The 20,700-nt window shown below is 42.3% G+C and overlaps 1 long non-coding RNA gene across 23 annotated transcripts in view; it reads left to right on the top strand.

Annotated features, from left to right (window-relative positions):
* The window catches only part of LOC140627755 (uncharacterized), a 291,600-nt gene that overhangs the window by 26,535 nt on the left and 244,365 nt on the right, over positions 1 to 20,700 (top strand). For 5 of the 23 annotated variants that reach the window (XR_012026376.1, XR_012026363.1, XR_012026372.1 and 2 more), the window contains one exon: positions 12,669 to 13,342. The exons of 14 other annotated variants lie outside the window; for them this stretch is intronic. This is a non-coding gene — a long non-coding RNA (uncharacterized lncRNA). Of the gene's footprint in view, positions 1 to 6,638; positions 6,797 to 9,002; positions 9,119 to 12,668; positions 13,343 to 20,700 lie in introns of those variants that run through there. 4 more of the 23 variants (XR_012026365.1, XR_012026355.1, XR_012026374.1 and 1 more) reach the window with 3 other exon arrangements.

Below are 20,700 nucleotides of genomic sequence, written 5' to 3'. Positions count from 1 at the left end.
ATTTTATTTTTTTCAAAGTCTTATAAATGTTAATGAATACCTACTCTGTGCAAGGTACTATGGTAGGCACCGAAACAAGATTTGAGCTAAACCACTGTCTGGACCTTCCAGGAGCTCAGAGCATAGTAGCAGGGGGGCAGGTGGCACAAGAGCTAGAAGAGGGCCACAGCAGGGGAGAGAATGCTTTTCACTGGAGGCTCTGGGTGACCAGAGGCCTCGCAGGCGTAGTGGCCCATGACCCTGATGTGTGGGACTGTTGGCATAGGGTGAGAGGTTCCCTGGCATGCCCTGGGAGGGAGAGACTAGCACTGTTGCACTATTTCACTGGTAGTGCCCCATGTTCTGCCTCAGAGGCCAAGGGAAGAAAGCAGTGGCCACAAACGTTCCCTCCCATCCCAGGAACAGCCTGCGCTCTCCCACAGTCTCGGAGACAGATGATCAAACGTGTTCCCACTGCTCCAGAACCAATGAGTGCAAGTATCTATGGCTCTCTCAGTTGATTTTACTTGTTAGGTTTTTTTTTTTTTCTGGAAAGTACAAAAAAAATGGAAAAATCACACCCATAAGAGTAGCCATTGGTCAGGTTCCTACCAACAAGAATTAATCATTCTTAACATCTTCATATATTGATTTCCAACATTTTCTGTGTTTATATATAAACAGACAACATATTAATGCAGACAACATATTAATTCTCATTTGTTGTAATTTGTGTCCTTCCCATTCATAGAGGACCAATTCTTGGATTCAGTTTTGGGGTGCCAAGGTGCTCCGACATAAGTGCCTCTCAGCATAATGGCAGCAAAGAGAATTGTTATGTTGTTCTACCTTTCTTTCTCCTTCCTTGCTCCTCCAATGCAAACTTAAATTTTTTCCCCCAGAGTTTAAAATCACAATGTGGAAAGTGTGTAAAATGCAGAAAGACGAAAATAAACAAACCATCTGTGGTTCTACCACTTGGAGAGAATCGTAGTTGATGTTCTCTTTGATACGCTTCCTTCTAGCCTTTTTTCTACATAGTTTTTTAGAACATTAGCTGCGTATTGTATTTAGTATTTTATAATGTGCCTTTTCCCTGAATTGTTTCTGTATTTATATATTCTTCTACCTCATGATTTTTAGTAGCTGCCCAGTATTCCATCCTATAGCAATATCATACTTGGTAATTACTATTGCTAGACATTTAGTTGGTCTCCTTTTTTTTTTCTTGCAACTGTAATAATGTGTGTTCTTGCGCATAAATCTTTACATGAATGTGTGGCCATCAGGATAAATTTCTAGAAGTGGAACTTCTGAGTTAATGATTATGAACATTAGAAGGCACTCTTTCATTGTATCCTTCTTTACCAAAGTAGTATGTTTATCATAGACCATGTAGAAATGCAGAAACACAAAAAGGAGAATATAATATAAAAGAATATTCTTACCATTCAGGGGTAACCACCATTAACCTTTTATCACAACCATTCAGTCGTCTTTTCCCTGTATTCTACATGCTCTTCCATAAGTTTCTTTTTTTTTACTTAATATATTCTGAACCTTCTTTTAGGTTCATTATCCTTCTACACCTTCAGTGGTTGTGTAGCATTTCATTGTGCAGAAATGCTGCAGTTTATTTGACCACCTTGCTACTGTTGGGCATTTAGGTCATTTCTGTTTTCCCATACTCTACAGAAAATGCAGAGATGAGTATTCTGTGGCCATGTCTCTGCAGAAATCTTTCATTGCTTCCTTTGAATGAATTCCTGGATGTGCAGTTGTCGGTTCCTACATGTATGCACATTTTTAAGCTTTTGATGGGTCTTCTCATCTTAGAGGCAGAGGATGGATATTTGCTCCTTTTGTCTCAATTCTTGATTATCACTGAGGAATTTTTTTTGCCAGCCTGATTGCAAAGAATTAGTGCCTTATTTTAAAATTTGTATTTACTCGATTGCTAGTGAAGCTGAGCTATTTTCTTTTCTTTACACTTTTGCCCGTTTTTCTGTTCTGGTATAGATTTTTTTTTTCTTATTCACTGAAGAAATTTTTAAAATGAATTTAAAATATTAATTCTTCGTCATTCGTGCAGGTTTTCTCCTCTGGCTAGCTGTTGCGATGAACTATATGTCTAGATTTCCTGATACTAAACTACAGTCCTGGAATAATCCCCTCATGCTTACGGTGTAGTCATCTTGTCCTGCTGGGTTTGCCTTGCTGGTATTCTACTTAGAGTTTTTGCATCTCTGTTTGTAACCAATGTTAATCTTCAGTTTTCCTCTGTGTGTCTGTGTGTGTGTTCACTAAGTTTTGTGGACAGGCTAACTGTAGTTTTATTAAATGAATGGATCTGATTTTTTCTTCTTCTGTATACTGGGAACTACTTTTAAAGCATGGAATTTACTGTCTCCTTGTCAATTAGAAAGAACCTGCTCATAAAACTAAGCGCTATAATAACCTTTAGAGAAAATGGCTTTGAACAGCATGCTTTGCCCTGTGTTTTCTAACCTCTTTGTGAGTCCAATTTGCTGTTTCTTAGGAAATCATACATTCTGAGATTTTAAGATTTATCAGCATTTTTCAAGCTTTTTTTGTGTTATAATCCCCATGCCTTATAATTCATCCATTTAAAGTCATTTCTAGTAGATTTATAGAGGTCTACAACCATTGCCACAATTGCCACAATACATTTTAGGACATTAAAAAAAAAAAAAAAAAACTAAAGAAACTCCATAGCCATGAGCACTCACTCTCCATTTCCCCTTAACAGTCCCCTGCCCCCAGCCACAGATTAGGTAACCACTAATCTGTTTTCTCTCTCTATGGATGTGCCTACCCTGGACCTTTTGTATAAACGGAGTCATACAATATGTGGTCCTTTGTGACTGGCTTCTCTCACTTAACATATTTCCAAGGTTCATCCAATTGTGACATGTACCAGTACTTCATTCTCTCTATGTTTTGTTTTTAAAGTAATAGACCTTTTTTTTTAGAGCAGTTTTAGGTTTATGGAAAATTGAGCAGATGGTATAGGGTTCGCATATACTTCCCTGACCATAGTTTTCCCCGCTAGCATCTTTTTTTTTTTTTTCCCCGCTAGCATCTTGCACTGATGTGATACCTTTGTTATAATTAATAAGCCTACATTTTTATGTTATTATTAACTCATACTGTATCAGTGACATATTAATAAAGTAATGTGGTAAGTTCAGAATTGATGTTAGGGTTCACTTTTTGTGTTGTACACTTCTGTGGGTTTTGACAAAAGTGTGATATGTGTCTACCACCATGGTAGTTGTATAGAATAGTACCTATAGAGTAGTTCCACAGGTAGCACAGGGGACTTGTAGCCCTGTCCTTCCCTCCTTTGCCAGAGCCTCTAGCAACCACTCCTTTTTTCACTCTCTCCATGGTTTTGCCTTTTTTAGAATGTCACGTAGCTGGAATCCTACAGTATGGAGCTTTTTCAGATTGACTTGTTGCACTTGGTGGTATGTGTTTAAGGTTCCCCCATGGCTTTTCATGACTTGATGACTCATTCCTTTTTAGGGATGAATGATATTCCACTGTCTGTACATACCATAGTTTATTTTATCCATTCCTGTACTGAAGGATATCTTGCTTGCTGCCAGGTTTCAGCAACTATGAATCAAGCTGCTCTAAACATCTGGGTGCAGGTTTTTGTGTGGACCTAAGTTTTCAGCCCTTTTGGGTAAATACCGGGAAGCACAGTTGTTAGATCATATGATAACCATATGCCTTCTTTTGTAGGAAACTGCCAAATTGTTCCACAGTGGCTGTACCATTTTGCATTTCCTCTAGTAATGAGTGAGAGTCCCTGTTGCTCAACATCCTTGCTAGCAATGTCATCAGTCATTTGGATTTTAGCTGTTCCAATAGGTGGATACTTGTATCTCGTTGTTTTAATATGCAATTCACTGATGACATATAATATGGAACATCATGCCATCTGTATGTCTTCTTTGTGAGGTTTTTGTTCAGATCCTTTGCCTATTTTTAAATTAGATTCTTTCCTTATTGGTGAGTTTTAAGGATACTTTCTATAATTTAGATACAAGTCCTTTATCAGATAGGTATTTTGCAAATAGTTCTCCCAGACTGTGGCTTTTTTTTTTTCATTCACTTACCAATGTCTTTCACAAAGAACAATTAAAAAAATAAGATTTTATTTTTAAGCAATTCTACACCCACCATGGGGCTTGAACTCAACTCCTGAGATCAAGAGTCGCATGCTCCATCTACTGAGCCAGCCAGGTGTCCCACAATTTAAAAAATTGTTTTAATAGCATCCAATTCCCTTTCATGGCTAAATAATATTCCATTGTAAGGATATACTCTACATTGTTTATCTGTTGATCAGCTGATGGACACTTGGGTTGTTTCCTTTTCGTCATTATAAATAATGCTACTGTGAACATTTGTGTACAAGTTTTTGTTTGGACACATGCTTTCATTTCTCTTTGGTGGATACCTAGGTGTGGAACTGCTGGGTCACAGGACTGTTCTATCTTTAACTTTTTGTGGAACTGCCAAACTGTGTTCCATAGAAACTGCCTGACTTTTTCAAAGCAGCTGTACCATTGTACATTCCCACTAGCAATGTAGGAAGGTTCCATTTTCTCCATATCCTCACCACCTCACCACCACTTGTTATTGTTACGTCTTTTTGGGTACAGCCATTGTAGTGGGGGTAGAGTGGTATCTCATGGTGTTTAGTTTTCATTTCCCTAATGACTCAACATTGAACATATTTTCCTATGTTTATTAGCCATTCGCATATCTTTTTTTTTCCTCTTCTTTATTCTCTTCCATGGGAATGAATGGATTCCACTAATATCTTCATACAGATAATTTCCAAATATTTACTTCCAACCCTGACCTTTCTCTTGAGATTGTCCAAGATTTCCATCTCCTTACTAGGCACTTAAGGTCCTGGTTGCATCTCCAAATTAGTATATCCCAACCGAAACTCATCAGCTTTCCTCCCAAGCTATTTATTCTTCCTGTGTTCTTTTTTTTTTAATTTTTATTTATTTATTTATGATAGAGAGAGAGAGAGAGAGAGAGAGAGAGAGACAGGCAGAGGGAGAAGCAGGCTCCATGCACCGGGAGCCCGATGTGGGATTCGATCCCGGGTCTCCAGGATCACGCCCTGGGCCAAAGGCAGGCGCTAAACCGCTGCGCCACCTAGGGATCCCCATTCTTCCTGTGTTCTTGATTCTGTTCATTATACCATTATTTCTCTAATGATCCAAACTTGAAACTTGACATCAGAGCTGCATGTAAGAGAAATGGGATAGGGAAGAGTTAATTCATTGCCAAGTTCTTTGTTACTTTTGTAACATTTTGCATCTGTTTTCTCTTTCGATTTCTGTCCTCTTTTGACTTTCCCAATCTCTTACTCTCCCCTTATCTCTGATCATTGGATCTTAGGTTATTTTTACTTTCCCTTTGAATGGCCTGCCCCTTTCTTGACCATCCTCGTTTTCAATCTGTGTATCCTTTCTGCCTTGGTTATTTTTATGTCGTCCAAGACTTAAACTATCATTTACCCACTTATAACTCCCAAATATATATATATATATATATATATATATATATATATATATATATATATATATATTTCCAGTCCTGGAATATCTTGAGAACTTCAGACACATTCATCTGCCTATCTGCAGGATATCGCTACTTCTTAGACTTTTCAAAATCAGCATCTAAACTGAACTTTTCCTGTCTCACCTGCCCCCAGACTTGCTCCACCTCCTCATGTTTTCAGTTGATTGCAGCACCAACCATCAGAGGTTCTTAGGACAGAATCCAGCCGTCATTCTCCTCTCTCTTTCTCCCTAAAGCCAAACATTCACAAGTATAATCTGCTTTTATCTACATGCTGATTCTTTGCTCAAGCTTTTATCATCTCTCATTTAAACTATTTCAGTGATCTTCAGCCTGGTCTTTCTGTGTCTAGTTTCTCATCACGCCTCCATTCTGACCTCTGACACAAAGTGTCACAAAATTTTCCAAACTGAAAATTTAGCTATGCCACTTCACTGCAAATAACATACAAAAACAAAGACAACAATGAACAATGACAAGAGAAGAACAGGAAAAGATTTACAGTCTCCCTGGTGGTACCTCATTTTCCTAAAGGGCACATGGTTCAGGTGCCTTAGCCTGGCCTATTGTTGTCCTTACTTTCTCCTTACTCTCCTACCCCCATTGTTTGTGAGGCTCCTGCAATACTCTGGGTATTGAACATGTTCCCTCTGTTCCAACTCCTTTGCCTACGTTGTCTGCCTTTGTTCCTCAAAACCCTGTCCGGGTGTCCCCTACTCTGGAAAGACTTTTTCTAGCACAATGAAATACATCCAGCTCTGGGATTCTTCTGTACTTCACACAGTGTTATACTGTAACACTTTTGTTTATGTGTCTGTCTCCCCTTCTAGGATGTGAGCTCTCCAAGGACAGATTGTGGCTGTTTTTTCAGCTATATAATAAGTGCTCAGTAAATATTTATTGAATGGATGATTAAGATGTTCCATTGGCTGAATTGTGCTCCCTGAAGTCTAACTGTATATAACATCGAGCATGAAATAATATTACAACACAGATTTCATGTCTTTTATTTTCTCTCTTAGTTGACAGGCTCAAACCTTGTGATTTCTTGGAGGTGGGCATGATCATCTGGCTGGGATCAGAGGGGATGATTGATAAGAACCTGTTGCAGTGAGTGTGGACTTAATCCTGAGTAATAACCAAGCCTCTCAGCCTCCAGGTCTTCATCTGTAAAGCAAAGGTACTAGGAATATCTGCCTCAGAGAGTTACTGGGAAGATCCAGTGAGAACATGTGTGTGAAAAATACCATGTAAAGAACCATAAAAACATTAGTTTCCCTCCCCTAGGAAACTTAGACCAATGTGTGGGAATTACAGGGAGGCAGATTTTGACCTAGTGTAAGGAAAGACTGTCTAATGTCTCGAGCTGTTGAATAATAAGAAGAGTTTTAGGCAAAGGGAAGGTCTAAGACTTGGGGTCTTTCTGCAGAAGCTAGGTTTCTGGACTTCTGCTGAGAGTTTTGTTGCCAGGGGTAGAGCCACCCTAGATGACCTCTGAGGTCTCTTTCATGGCTTACATAATGTTTGAATTACTAGGACTCTTCTTTTTTAAAAAAAATATTCATTTATTTATTAGAGAGAGAGACAATGAGCAGGAGGGGCAGAGGGAGAGGGAAAGGAAGAGAGAATCTGAAGCCGGCTGCACGCAGAGCCCAATGAGCCCAAACCAAGAGTTGGACATTTAACTGACTGAGCCACCCAGGCTCTGGAGGATACTTCTTTACCCTTTTTCTGATAATTTTTACATTACTTAGATATTTTTAAATTGTAAAAGAAATACAGGTACATGATTATTTCCTTTTCTTTAAAATCTCTTAAAGCCCTAGGCATTTTGATTCCTAAGTGGAGGCTTGTTTTATATACCCCTAATAACTAGGCAGACTGCTTCAGGTCTTACTGCGTGGGTCATTTATAGACATTTTTATTCTAAGTGCTCCAGTGCTCTTTAATGACGATTCAGTGGATGCTGAAAAGTGTCTGTGTGGTGCAGTTAAGGCCTCTCTCACACAGGCTGACAGCAGAGGGGGCAGGCGGGGGTGGGGCTGGGGGGAGGGAAGTGTGGGCATTCTGATGTCACGACAATTCTGAGTTACAGGTTACTTTAAAATGATTGATTTTTATTATTTGCAAGTAGAAATACTATTATAAACAGCTAACAATATTGTCAAGTAGAGGTCTTGCTAGAGTACGCTACAATGAGTTGGTAAAGATCATTTGAAATTAGCACACTAATTATTTCTATGCAAATGAATGTTGTCAGAGCGCTTGGAAACAGGTTGTTCTCTGAACTGGGTTAAACATCCCCTAAGAGCTCATGTTTATACTCTTAATTTACTCAGAAACCTGTTGTTGCTGTTTTTTAAATAGAGGAAAGGTAAAGTATGCCAGCTCATGATTGAATTATCACAAATTTAGCAATAGTTGGAATTGAATTATATTTTTATGTATTTATTTTATTGACAATTACTAGTAGCACAGATTTGCTAAAAGGAGGCCAAATTTACTAGCTAACTTTCTTTACACAGAGGTTATTTCTCTAAATGGAAGATGTTCACCTATGCTGTTTGATGAAAAATTATCTTTATGATAATTTAGGTGACTTCCTGGCTCTTTTATTTTTATTTGTTTATTTTTGAGTAAGGTCTAGGCCCAACGTGGAGCTTGAACTCATGACCCTGAGATCAAGAGTTGCATGTTCTACTGTCTGTGCCAGCCAGGCGCCCTACTTCCTGGCTCTTTTATAAAATGTTCAAAGATTTTATTTATTTATTCATGGGAGACACACACACACAGAGACAGAGACATAGAAGAGGGAGGAGCAGGCTCCCTGCAGGGACCCAATCCCAGGACCCAGGGATCAGGACCTGAGCCAAAGGCACTCAACAGCTGAGCCATCCAGGTGCCCCTCCTGGCTCTTTTAAAAACATCAAGACAGTTGCTCCCAAATAACTATAATTTCATATCTATCAAATATTCTAGCTGGGAAAAGGTTGCTATAAACTATATAGAGATTAACAACTTTGAAAATCCAAGAATAGGGCAGCCCGGGTGGCTCAGCGGTTCAGCGCCGCCTTCTGCCCAGGGCCTGATCCTGGAGACCCAGGATCAAGTCGCACGTCAGGCTCCCCTCATGGAGCCTGCTTCTCCCTCTGCCTGTGTCTCTGCCTCTCTCTGTCTCTCTCTCTTGAATAAATAAATATAATCTTAAAAAAAAAGTTCTTAAAAAAAAAAGAAAATCCAAGAATATAAGAAAATGGACTCAGCCCTAATTGTGGAAGTGGCTTACTTTCATCTTTTTATTCAGCAAAACTTTCATGATCTTGCAAGGCCCTGGGTTAGCTTACGATGATCACTGTTTTTTAATTTTTATTTATTATTTATGATAGTCACACAGAGAGAGAGAGAGGCAGAGACACAGGCAGAGGGAGAAGCAGGCTCCATGCACCGGGAGCCCGACGTGGGATTCGATCCCGGGTCTCCAGGATCGCGCCCTGGGCCAAAGGTAGGCGCCAAACCACTGCGCCACCCAGGGATCCCACGATGATCACTTTTAATTGCATATAGTGATGCCAAGCAATGGTTGAGTGAGCCTTCTAGTAGATATTTTGGAAAAATTAGTATTTCAATCCTTTTGCCTGCCCCACCTCACTCCCTGCCCCTGGTCCTCTTCTATAGGAACTGGTGGATCAAGAAAGTGGGCCTGTGGTGACCTGGGCTTCAAATTCTGAGATGACAGGTATAGGTGGAAGATTCTAGGGCAGGAAGGATGATTGGGATGGAAGTTGGGAAGAAGGGGAAAAGAGGATCTCTGACCAAGCCAAAGCAGAAAGCCACGGAGTGTTAGGACATGAGCAAATCACAGGAGGATATGTCAGAATCGAGGCTAACAGATAAAAGGAACAACAGGGGCGTAGTCCCTAAGTCTAAGCTAGCCAAATCCTGCTTGGGCCACAGTGTCCCTGCAGGATGGTAAGCTTTGATCTGACCTCACAGGGAAGCAGAGCAGCTCAATACTCAGGCTGTTCTATAGAAGCCTTGGAGTTTATGCTTATTGTAACCTCATAGATGTCTCTTTATAACATTAAATTACTCCATACAACTCGCTACTTGGACATTTATTTTCTAGCAGGCCAACTTTAGGAGGTGATGTGTTTGAAAGAGCCCTGCCAGGGAGAGGGTGGGGCAGGGGCCCAAACTCTTGGTTTTTAGCCAGTGCTCTTAGACAAGTCATCTAATCTTTCAGAGCCTCAGTTTCCCTGTGTAAAAAATGAGGGTTGAGATGGTAAAAAACATATGGTTCATCTATCAGTCGCAAGTTCTAAAGCATACATAAGAATTTTGTGGCCTTTGGCATTTGCCATGTTTGACTTGAGGAAAAGACATATACTCTCAGCACTACATTTGAGCTGAACCTGTGGAAAGCCCCAAAGTCAAAGTCAAACTACAAGTAGTCAAATCCTCTCCCTTGCTGGCTCACCAGAGCTGGGGGTGTTGACGACAGTCTATGCTCTGTTGGGCCATTTAAACATTTGGGGAAATGGCAGGGAAGCAAAGTGAATAGAGTTGAACAGTTGTCTCCTCGGCCTCTGCAGATGCAATAGCTTTCCTGCCAGTATTAGACCAGAGGCCCGCTGTGCTCCAGGAACTCTGATGGGGCTGAGAACCCCCTAGTGATGCACACACCACGGGCAAGCTGGAGAACTTTTAGTCCTTTGCCAAAATCACACCTGGCTCATTTGCTGAGGGCTATAGGGAGATGGGCTGCCCTTTCTGAACGGCCCACCCTGTCAGTCCTGCAGGGGTGAGACAAAGGATATGGGGGCTGCCAGTGGATTTTAAAATGTTAATTTAAAAAAATAGTCCTTAATTATAAAAAATAGCCTTAATTATAGCTTACCATAGGCAGGCTACACATTTCGGAGTAGTTTTACAAACACGGGAATAAGCGAATAGTTGGTGAATGCTGGTGAGTTCTTCATTTGCATGCTGTCCCACACCCAAATTGTAATACTGCAACACCACAATTTTCAGACAAATTACCAGTGCAACAAATTAGCACAATTTGTTAATTTCCTCTTTAATCGCACTACAAAGACTGGTATGTCTGTCTTTTGCCTTTTTTGACGTAGAGGCTCATCTTAAAAGCAGAGAGACTTTAACACAGCTAAATCTCTGTCTATAACAAATAAAGCTTGTTTTCATTTTCCTTACCCAGCCGGCTAAGATTTATACATTAATTATTCAACTGATGCATCTTAAACATCCTAGTTAAAATACACACTGCTGGCCAGGGATTGTTCAACCCCCAGCACACTTTTGTTTGCCTGCAAGGGATAAAGACTCAGGACTGTAAATGGGTAAACTCAGTCTTTGCATGTGGCGAGGTCAACAGAACTCATAGTGAACATACAAAGGATAGAGAACTAATTATTATTGAGATTCAGGTAAGTGATTTCTTAGGCATTTTAGCTGTCATGCTGTGGAATAATTGCAAACCCACCAGGAAGGAATTGCAAAACACAACCTACTTATCCTTTCCCCAATGGCTACATAGAATTTTTTTTTCTGTTTTGCAGTTTGTGCCAACCCTCTATTTAATCATTAAAAGGAATGTTATTTTAAGTATTGCTTCCTGAGTAACAGTGTTTGACTGAAATCCTACAGAATGGTGACTTTGCCCAGAGTGTGACTAGAGTGTGCTGGCAAGATTTGAGGCAATCAGAGCTATTAGTAATGGAAGACAGAGCTCTGTGGCAATTTCATTTAAGCTCTGTTCAAGTTAATATTCCATCTGACTCATGTAACCATCACTATCCAGTCCCATCAGTGACAACAAAAAAATTGTTAAACAACATTTCATAGGCATCAAGTGTTTTGTCTTTGATATAATTTTCTAATCATGCCTTATTGGAGCATTTTAATACTATCATTTAAATATCAGTAACAGCCACGGCAGATAGTCTAGGCATCCCACCAAACCCCTGTTACTAGGTTTCCCAGCTTGGCAGCTAGACTCTCCCTGCTTCTAGGTCTTTGCATCTTCTGTTTCTTGTCCAGGAATGCCCTTCCAGTCTTGGTTTAAAGGCTTATTCAAGAGGTCCCCCTTCCTCCCTCTGGTATTCTTGATCCTATACCCATTGGATTCCTTCATGATATTTGCTACCATTTAAAATGATATCTGTATCTTTGTTTCTGTTGTCTCCCCCTGATAAGCTATATGAGGACAGAGACCGTGTCTGTTCTTCATCTATATAGTTCCTTGCCTAGCAGAGGAAGCAGAGGCTCTAAATATTTTAGTGAATAAATGAGGCAATGTGGCAGAGATGCAAGGAGGCGGGATCCCCATGTGCTGAAAACTTCCAGATTAATATCATGATTGTATTGGATCCTGCCTGGGCCTATGGGATTTGAGACCAGTATGCCCACCTGTGGGCTAGACGTTTCCACCTGATGGTCCACAGGCACTCCGGAGTCAACATTCCAACCTTGAATTCATCAGCCTGCCTCTCAAATCTCTGTTTCCTTCCCAGTCATTGCTTGAATAATGGCACTGTCTTGTCTGTCATCACCCAGTCAAGACACTTTGCCTTCATTTTCCCCTTTCTCCTCCTCAACTCCAGCACCCGGCCCTGTCAGTGTGTCTTCTGGAATGCCGCTTAGATCTGTCATCTCCTTTCCACCTCCACTGACATGACTTTGGTTCAGGTCCTCATCATCTCTGGTGTAGGCCAGTGCAAATGCTTTCTGACAGTCTCTCTGCCTCCTCAGCTGTACACACTAAAGACCACCTCCCTCTCCACCAAAAGTCAAGCATTATTCTCTATCTAGATGTCAATGAAGACTGGCAATGCACAGAAGTAGCTGGAACCTTACTGAGTAAGAGATATTCAAAGATTGCAGACATACGATTTCTTCAAGATTAATTTCCTCTTTGTTTTTCTGCTACGTGTCCAACGGAATAAACCATTAAAATGCTTTGAGTTTCTGAACGAAAGCACAGAACTGTGCCAGCAGAACAACATAAAGGTTTCCTTTCTTTATTTTTCCTCTAGCATCTATCTGTGATGGATGATACAACCATGAATCTTCACTTAAATGTGGAATCCTGAAATATCATAAAATCTCGGAGCATCAAAGCTGGACAGAGGCCATCTGGATCTTTTGTCTGAGGCCCAGAAAAGGCAAGGACCTTCTCTAGGGTCACACAGTGAGTTAGCTGCAGAATTAGGACTCAGACTCCATTTTCTGTATTCTCAAGCAATCGTGAGGCTTCACTTGCATGTATCATTTCAACATCTGTGACCCACTCCTCAGACTGCTGTGCCATGACTTCCTTCCTTCACGTGACCTTTTTTTTTTTTTTTTTGGCTTCTCTTGTATCTAAATGCTGAACCAGGAACATTAGGAAGAAAATCTGACCTCTGTAAGTGGTGTGTGGTTCATTGGTGATTTCCAAAGGGGGCACTTTGGAGCACTAGAGGTTTCTTGGAGCTGCCCTGGCCCCTGTGTATATCAGTCAGTGGGTCCCAAGGAAACAGGGCTCTGCACAGCCAACCCCCATTTCATACTCCATAGGAAGTTTGGTTTTCATTTGCTTTATATGAGCCCACATTACCACTAGACTTAAATGAGTTCATGTTGAAAAAGTTTGGAAAACTACCTCAGGAATGCACTTGGTAGTTTGTGCCCCCAGTTGAATCTTCCAATTAAACAATATTTCCATGGGTTTGTGTCTATTTTTATTTTTACCCTTCTCTTTACCATGATAAAAGACAAAACAAAAACAAAACAAAAACTCCTCCAGGTTTGCTCATGTGGGTGTGGTAACTTGGATGTTGATTGTCCCAAACTAGGGAGTGGACCAGTGCCTGAGGCTGGGGCTTTATGGCCTCTCAGTTATATGTGGATGGGTCAGGTCTGCCTGCCTAGTGGCCTGCCTTCCCTCTCAGGCCAGGGAGTATGTGGGACTACTTGGTAGACGGTATGTTGTCATTAAGAATCTAGTATCTCTGGAAGCCCAGGTGGCTCAGCGGTCTAGGGCCGCCTTCAGCCCAGGGCATGATCCTGGAAACCTGGGATAGAGTCCCACATCGGGCTTCGTTGGGCTTCCTGCATGGAGCCTGCTTTTCCCTCTGCCTTTGTCTCTGCCTCTCTCTCTCTCTCTCTCTCTCTCTCTCTCTCTCTGTGTGTGTGTGTGTGTGTGTCTCTCATAAATAAATAAAATCTTTTTTAAAAAAGAATCTAGTATCTCTTCTCCAGCTTGCTTGAATTCTGTATCTTAGTCTTTGATAGTGACCAGTGCTGAGCAAGGTGGAATGTACCTGAATGTATTACCAGGTTGAAGGGCAGCAGCTGTCCCATGGCCACCCAACCCTTTAGGCTTAGGGTTGTGCCCATCCTTAAGAAGACATAGCTAGGGAAGAGGATGGCACCGGCCATGAATACAGGCTTGGACGTATGGATAGGGAGTTCAAGGTATTGCATATTACGAGAGTTTACTATAGAAGAGGGAAGCATAGAGTTTGAATAGGCAAGTCCCTTGGCCCCATAGACTCCTTGCTCTATGGGGAGTGGTGTGGCTAGAGCAGGGCCAGAGGAAGGCCCTTGAAAGTGTGACACCTAGGGCAGGGTCCTGGTTACCCCAGTCTAACAGTAAAACTGTTAGAACAGATGTTCTAAATGTCCATGTGGGGGTGGGGGTGATTCACGGCTCTTAGAGGTAATAGGTGGCTGTCAGTTCCTTGGTGGCTCTTTGGGGTATGGGGAAATAGTAGCAATGGGGCCATTACTGCTTTAAAAGGGAATAAAAGGGAACTATTTTAAGCAAACTCTTTAGTAGCAAGGGACACATTCATTGACTTACTTATGGAAGGTCCACAGTGAGGGTACTTTCTGTAGTGCCTAATGACAATTCAATGAGACCAGCTGGCAGCCTGCAGCAGGAAGTGGTTGGATGTGGATATGAAGGGCTTTGAACACAGCTGCCTCCAAATCTAAGATATAGACTGTTTTCCTCGCTGAATTGAGAGCAGTGGGTGGTATGGTTGAGGTAAGGAGGCTGGTGTTGGAGTGAAATGCATCCGCTCCACTGGATGGTGCCTGGTTGTGAGACAGAATCAGGCCTGCAGTGAAGTCCAGTGGAACACACATCTCAGTTTCTTCATCTGTAAAATGGACCTAACAGTCCTTGCGCCACCTACCTTGCAGAGGCGTTGGGTGGCTCTGGTTGGAGAGTGAACATAAAAGTGCTTTGTAACCCTCAGGCAGGGCATATGGGAAAAAAAAAAGGTAATCATCCTGCCATTTGCTGCCTTTCCAGTGGGAGTGTGCCTTCAGCTGCACACGAGTTTTAGATTTAGGTTGTCCACCGTCTAGCAACACACGAGGCTCCATGCAAAGCCATCTCTGCCCCTCTGCCTGGCACCTTCCAGCCCCTTCCAAGCTGATACACTGCTGCAATTCTCATTTTTTTGACTTCCACAGTGGGGGAGGGGGATTTTATATTGGCAAACATTTCTGAGGAGACAAATAATTGCCTCTGGAAAGAGAATACTTTTCTCTTCCAAAAATTCACATTTGCTGGTTTAAATTGATGTGACTTTAGTTTTTTGGCTAGCGCTCTGCAGTATTCCACTGAGCAATAATTATTCCTTTGGTGTTGCAGGAGTTTGCTGAGAGAAGGGAACTAAATCTAAAAGAGTGAATCCATCTGGTACATATGTTGACGATTTCTCTGAGGCCACTGACACTGAAATGTTAATGCTAGATTTTTCATCTATTGGTCACATTTAGATATTGATATAATGTGAACTAATGCTCCAGGTCATTGAATCAGGCTGAATTCCATTCCCTCATGCGGTACTGGGTACCCCACAGCACGGACTGATGAGCATCTTGGCAGAGCACAGTGGTAAGCCAGACCCTGCATTCCAGTCCTGCCACCAGGTCGTCAGATCGTGGTTGCCCCAGAAGACTTGGTGACTCCCAGTGCTTGAAGCATTAAGAACTAAGGGTAGGCAGGGTAGAAACCACCCTCCCAATGGGTAGATGACATCTGGAATTAATCTGATACCTCAAGTATTAAGTGCCCCTGGGAAGAGCCCCTGAATCCCATGGGGGCTTGTTATCCTGTAGCCTTCCTCTTGACATTCTAGATGTTTGGGTGAAGCTAGGGTATGCTCCAGGAACCCAGTGAAGGCATCCAGCTTAGGCTTGGCTGGGCCTTTCCTGGGGGTGCTGGGCTCTGGCTGGCTGGCTACCAACTAGGGTCTAATCCAAATAAAACCTCATGGAAACATGGTGCCATCACCCGCTTAATGATTGGTGTTGCCACTGCTGCAGGGTCTCTCCTAATCAGATTGTGTTCTGAAATAGCTAGCTTTGGTTTGTCCTTTTTTTTTTTTTTTTTTAGATCACTGTAACTTGGCCAGGAGGCCCTATTGGGGATGACTCTGTGGTCCTCGATGTTCGGAGTCTGTTTGATCCATGCTCATTCTCCTTCTCCTGCTCTCCTGGGATTTAAGTCTTTGGAGTCCTAGCTATCACTATACAAGTTCTACTGTAAAAATGTGGGAAATAGTCTGCTTTCTCCCATAGTCCAGTGACACCTCTGTGGAAAGCTGTGCAGACATCTTGTATTTCACTTGGGTTTTAACCCACCTGCAGTTCCTGCTTCCTCTCTTGAGGAAGCGTTAGCCAAAGAGGCCACCCAGGATTTGCCAGCCTCCTATGAAATAAGATGCTATGTGGTAACAAACAGCTAACTGTCCAGATTTATTAGCAAAATCTGGCTGTTCTAGCTTTTTTGCAGTTTTCTCTTTCCTCTGAGGTCCAGTGTGGAATAGACTCTCCAGAGTAAATTGTCACTGGGAGAAATTCAGAGCTGCTGTGTGTCATTGGCACATGGCTGAGGAGAAGGCGACTGAAGGGTTACCACCATTTTCCCCAAGAGCTGTTAGGGCAGATTATTGATTGTTTTCTAAATACCTTCTGCCTTCAGCACAGGATACTGTGATTATTAAAGAGGCACCATCATGTGTCTTTTTAAAATAGTTGTCTCTGTTTTGTTTTGCTAATATCCACTGTGCCCTGGTCCCTCTTTAGGACCCAAAGGTGATGTTTCTTTCTTTACCCACAGAATTTGTCCTTGCCCTTCTGGCAAATGGACTTGAATTGCTCCTGCTTCTGGCAGCTGGCAGCTGGGTTTACTTCAAGGTCCTTAGGAAAGCCAGACAAGTGCCATTACACAAATCACTGTTGACTGCTGTCAGCCTGCTGGCCCTCTCTCCCACACTTCTTTCTCTACCCCTGCCTCCCAGTCCTTTCTGTATAGGCTTGGAGGTGTCATTCTTCTTCTAGGACAACAGACTTGTGGGTAAAAATTATGTCTAAGGGTACATATCAGGAGACCGATGACGGCTAGAGTAGAATGGCATTCAATCTATGCAGGAAATAGCACTCTGTCATTTGTATATTATCCACAGCATATCTAATTTAAACGTTCCTACTGAAGTCTGCAGTGCTTAAGCCCTCCAACCCATCAATGGGGCTTTGGAGGAACTGTTGTGGCATTTCATCCCTGTGGGTGTAATCAGTGTTTGTGCTTGGTCTTTTACTTCACCCCCAGGCCACCCTTCGGTGCTGTCCTGGACCCCCTGGACTCCTGGCCACCCTTTTGTGTTGAGGGGGGTGGAGAGTATACTTTGTTTCCTCTTATTTGGCATTTGTTTCAACTCAATGAGCATCACAGATCCATTCATTAAGAACCATGGCTGTGTTCTCTTGCCACATTTCCGATTTCTAAATGCCCAGGTGAGAAACAAATACTATCTAGAGTAGACATTTGCTCCTGCTCACTACACATAGAGGGCCCAGAAACATACATTGTACCTTTGTTCTAGAGTTGCAAGACTTCTGGGAGCTCCTCATGCCTTCTAGCCACACTGATATAGTATTTTGAGAAGGAAGGTTTTTCTTTTTTTCTTTCTTCTTTTTTTAAAAAGGAGGGGGGATCTGGGGGTACCCCTGTTTGTTTATACTATTTAGCTCCTACATGGGGTATACAAGCCTTGATGTTGACCATTTTTGAAGCATCGTGTGTACTAGTATGCTTCAGTTGGTACATTTGTCACTTTAAGAAATGGGCAAATTGGAGCACTTGGGTGGCTCAGTGGTTGAGCATCTGCCTTCGGCTCATGATCCTGTATTCCTTAAGTCATGATCCTGAGATTGAATCCTGCATCAGGCTGCCTGGACAGAGTGTGCTTCTCCCTCTGCCTATGTCTCTGCGTCTCACTGCATGTCTCTCACAAGTATGGAACTGGAGGGTATTTTGCTGAGTGAAGTAAGTCAGTCGGAGAAGGACAAACATTATATGTTCTCATTCATTTGGGGAATATAAATAATAGTGAAAGGGAATATAAGGGAAGGGAGAAGAAATGTGTGGGAAATATCAGAAAGGGAGACAGAACGTAAAGACTGCTAACTCTGGGAAACGAACTAGGGGTGGTAGAAGGGGAGAAGGGTGGGGGGTGGGAGTGAATGGGTGACGGGTACTGGGGGTTATTCTGTATGTTGGTAAATTGAACACCAATAAAAAATAAATTAAAAAATCTTTAAAAAAAGAACTCAGTAAATGGTTCAGGGTACCTGTTAAGATTTCTTTGGCATGTATTCACTGAGTACCTTTTGTTGCCTAAGACCTTTGGCAAGTGCTGGGAATGCACAGATGAGATAGGCACAGTCCCTGCTCTCGGATTGTTTCACAGTCTGGGAAGAGAAGAAGACACATCAGTAAATAACCATAACACTAAGAGCTGCTATAAAATTCCAGGTCAGGGCACTGGCATGAGCAGAGGTCAAGGGCAGGGTACACAGTTTGATTGGGGAATCACAAGCAATGTAGTGGAGTGGAGTGTGGCATGCATATTGGCAGGAAGCTACTGGAGAAAAGATTGGAAGGTAGGTGTGGGTCAGATTTTTAAGAGTGGAGATTTGTAGCTTTCTGAAGATGATTTGGGTGTCCCTTGAATTCAAGATGGTTGATCAGTGGTAACAATTCTGTCGACATTCCTAGAACTTTTGTTTAGGGTAGCAGGAGATGAAAGACAAAGTGTTTTTTTAAGATTTTATTTATTCATAAGAGGCACACAGAGAGAGAGAGGCAGAAACATAGGCAGAGGGAGAAGCAGGCTCCACGCAGGGAGCCCGATGCAGGACTCGATCCCGGGTCTCCAGGATCACACCCTGGGCTGAAGACAGCACTAAACCGCTGAGCCACTGGGGCTGCCTGGAAGACAAAGTTTTATTTTATTTTTATTTTTTAAAAGATTTTATTTATTTATTTATTCATGAGAATACACAGAGAGGAGAGAGAGAGAGAGAGGCAGAGACACAGGCAGAGGGAGAAGCAGGCTCCATGCAGGGAGCCTGACATGGGATTTGATCCCGGGTCTCCAGGATCAGGCCCTGGGCTGTAGGCAGTGCTAAACTGCTGAGCCACCAGGGCTGCCCAAGACAAAGTTTTATTTTGTTTTGTTTTGTTTTTTTTCAAGACAAAGTTTTAAAAGTGAAAGTCCTAGGGACCTTGTGAGTCAAAGGTTAGAGCACTCTGTATGGCTTGGAGCTAGAGCCCTGAGTAGTCTGAAATGTATGTGATACATCTTTGGCTTAGGGAAAGGAGAGAAGATTTGGTCTGGAGAAAAGATTCAGAAGGAAGGATAGCAAAGCTGGATAGTTTTGCACCTACTCCCCCATCAGAAATTTATAGTTTGATTTCATTACTCCCTTTGAAATATTGTCATGTCCCGGAACATACAGAGGTCTGGATTTAAAAGTAAGTGTGAACGCCTCACATCCAATTCAGATGTAAAGGAGCAGTTAGGCTCATGTATGTGATTCTGCTTCACAAGCAGTCAGGATTAAATGAGTGGGCTTGCAAGAGCGGCCAGAGATGGAGCTGTTTGAGAATGCATTGGGCATGATGGTCCAGACTGTTGCTCACGGTACACCCTGAGCCAGGGATATGTAGCATTATCCTCTGGGCTAAAGCCATAAGCACTGTTCTTATTGGTAACACACCATCTTCCAAATGGTTGCCACACTAGAACAGGGAGCCTGGGCTGGATCAATGTGGTGGCACACATGGACATGCGGCGTTCGCTGGAGGTCCTCTCTCCCGGTACTCTTCTTTTTTAAAAAAATTTATTTATGATAGTCACACACACACACAGAGAGAGAGAGAGAGAGAGAGAGAGGCAGAGACACAGGTAGAGGGAGAAGCAGGCTCCATGCACCGGGAGCCCGATGTGGGATTCGATCCCGGGTCTCCAGGATCGCGCCCCAGGCCAAAGGCAAGCGCCAAACCGCTGCACCACCCAGGGATCCCTTCCGGTACTCTTCTGGTTGATGATGTGGCTGGCCATGATTCATGTGGCTTCATCTCTGTCTTTGCTGTGAGTTGGATGGACCCTTCCTGGGCTGCTCTCTCTTGATAATTATCAAGGTGGAGGGTATTGCTCATTTAAAGAAGCACAGCACAGAGTCCTCCATACATAAGCAGAGAAGCTCTCAAAGGAAGAAAAATCTCTGGAAGGAGGTGCCAAGGTCTATTTGGACGGGTATCCTATTGTCACCGAGCTGCCCCCGAGGAGCCTCTTTCTACTTGGCCCTCAGAGAAATGAACCCTTTTTGGAATTTAGCATGATGGTTTTAGAATACCATTTCTCAGTCCTTCTAACAGACCAATTCTGAGTATTCCTGATCACTAAGTATAAAAACTCTTCAAAAACACCCCCAAAACCCAAAAACAACCAAGAACCCCAACTCTTCATTCATCTATTTCTTTTGCTTTATCATTGGTGCTTTTGAAATTACGATTCTGGAGGTGAAAGTCCTACAAAATGATTAGAGTTAGGGTTTAATCTAGAGGAACCTGATTGAAGGGTCATGTGGTAATTGAGTTTCTCTATTAAAAACAATGTTTTTTTCACTAGGAGTCCTGAGTACTGCGAGGAAATTTCAGATTACAGCCTTGCCCTATATCTTGTTCCTTATACTGGATCCCCACTAGAATGAATATATATA

The sequence above is a fragment of the Canis lupus genome, chromosome X (genome assembly GCF_048164855.1).
Source record: "Canis lupus baileyi chromosome X, mCanLup2.hap1, whole genome shotgun sequence".
Lineage (NCBI taxonomy): Eukaryota > Metazoa > Chordata > Mammalia > Carnivora > Canidae > Canis > Canis lupus.
Note: the sequence above shows the minus strand (reverse complement) of the source record. Positions and strands in the feature narration are given on the sequence as shown.